This window comes from Haliaeetus leucocephalus, unplaced genomic scaffold, assembly GCF_000737465.1.
Source record: "Haliaeetus leucocephalus isolate CR32 unplaced genomic scaffold, Haliaeetus_leucocephalus-4.0 Scaffold687, whole genome shotgun sequence".
Taxonomy (NCBI): Eukaryota; Metazoa; Chordata; class Aves; order Accipitriformes; family Accipitridae; genus Haliaeetus; species Haliaeetus leucocephalus.
This window is the reverse complement of record NW_010973123.1, coordinates 1,328,795-1,330,887: the sequence shown is the minus strand read 5'-3', so window position 1 is coordinate 1,330,887 and position 2,093 is coordinate 1,328,795.

The window sequence follows — 2,093 nt, the reverse complement described above, 5'->3', positions numbered from 1 at the left end:
CTGTACAATCATCAAAATGAACTACTACATACCTGCATGTGCAGAAGGTGCTCTAAAACAGTTGCTGTCAGAATGTATTACATTGTTCAAGTTCATGCCATTTCACTTGACAGTATGCAGTAAGAAATATAAGAATCCAGATCAACTCATGGTCATAGCATGAATTCTGTGTTTTGATCATCAGTAAGAAAGCTCACATTCAACAAGACAGGATGTACTAATTATCAAAAAGACTAGTAGAAAACAAAGAAGACAGAGATTTGTGTGGCAGAAGAAAATTGCTACACTACACCTCAACTTATTGTTGAATATCTTGCTTACATCTTTACAGCCAATCCTTCCATAAGTATAAATTAGTCTATCTCTGCTGACTTCAACAGACCATCTCCAGGTTTGGAAGAAGCAGCCCTTGGAACACATTGCGTTCCTTAAAGCAACTGTTAGCTCAAAGGGACATAATTAATAAATAAATAACCCAAGAAACCCTGGCTAAGGAATACAACAGTTAAAATCATACACTTATAATCTCATGGTTATACATTGTCAGATAATACTTTGTTACCTGCTAATCTTGTGCCAGTTCTTTGCTTTCAATAGTTCTTCCTTTGCCCTCTACTCTTTCATGTCATTGATAAAAAGAAGTCATGGCTCCCCTCAGCCTTCCTCCTTTTGCCCAAGCTCAGCATATGTTGCTGTCCTGGTTTCACCTGGGATGGAGTTAATTGTCTTCCTTGTAGCTGGTACAGTGCTATATTTCTGAGCTAGGTATGAGAAGAATGTTGATCACATTGATGTTTTCAGTTGTTGCTAAGTAATGTTTAGTCTAAAGTCAAGGATTTTTCAGCTTTTCATGCCCAGCCAGCGAGAAAGCTGGAGGGGCACAAGAAGTTGGCATAGGACACAGCCAGGGCAGCTGACCCAAACCAGCCAACGGGGTATTCCGTACCATGGGACGTCACATCTAGTATAGGAAGTGGGGGCAGCGGAGGTGGGGGGATTGCCGCTTGGGGCCTAACTGGGCATCAATCGGCAGGGGGGAAGCAATTGCACTGTGCATAATTTGTATATTCCAATCCTTTTTTTATTACAGTTGTCATTTTATTAGTGTTATCACTATCATTATTAGTTTCTTCTTTTCTGTTCTATTAAACCATTTTTATCTCAACCCACGAGTTTTACTTTTTTTCCCAATTTTCTCCCCCATCCCACTGGGTGGCAGGGGGAAGTGAGTGAGCAGCTGCATGGTGCCGAGTTGCCAACTGGGGTTAAACCACAACAGTTGTTTATGTATAAACATATTTTTGTAAGGTAGGCTCACCATTCTTCTAGTCATCTCAGTAATGATGCTTTGCTCCTCTTATAGTTACACAGAGCCACAGAATGGTTGACATCGAAAGGCATCTCTGGAGATCACCTTGTGCAACCCCCCTTCTCAGAGCAGGGTCAGCTGCAGCAGGTTGCTCAGGGCCATGGTTAGTTGGGGTTTGATTATCTCCAATGATGGAGCCTCCACAACCTCTGTGGGCAACCTGTTCTGACGTTTGACCATCCTCACCATGAAAAAGGTTGTTTCTTGTGTTTAAATCGAATTGCTTGTGTTTTTGTTTGTGCTCATTGCCTCCTGTCCTGTCACTGGGAACCAGTGAGAAGAGCCTGGGTCCATTCTCTTTCTTCCTCCCATCAGGTTTTAATACACATTGATAGCACATTGAAGAGAAGACTCAGGGGGGTCTTCTCTTCTCTGGACTGAACAGCCCCAGATCTCTCAGCCTCTCCTCATACATCAAATGCCCCAAGCCCTTAACCATTTTCATGGCCCTTCACTGGACTCACTCTAGTATGTCCATGTCTCTCTTGTACTTGGGAGCCCAGAACTGGACCCAGCACTCCAGAAGTGCCTCATCAGTGCCAACCAGAGGGAAGGATCACCTCCCTCGGCCTGCCGGCAACGCTTTTGCTAATGCTGCTCAGGATGTGCCTGGCACCCTTTGCTGCAAGGACGCAAAGGGTGTTTGAGTTCCTCTGTCCTGTGAGAGACTGAAAGAGTGAATGTCTCAAACATTGTGGTGGGGCAAATTCTGCTTAAAGACAAA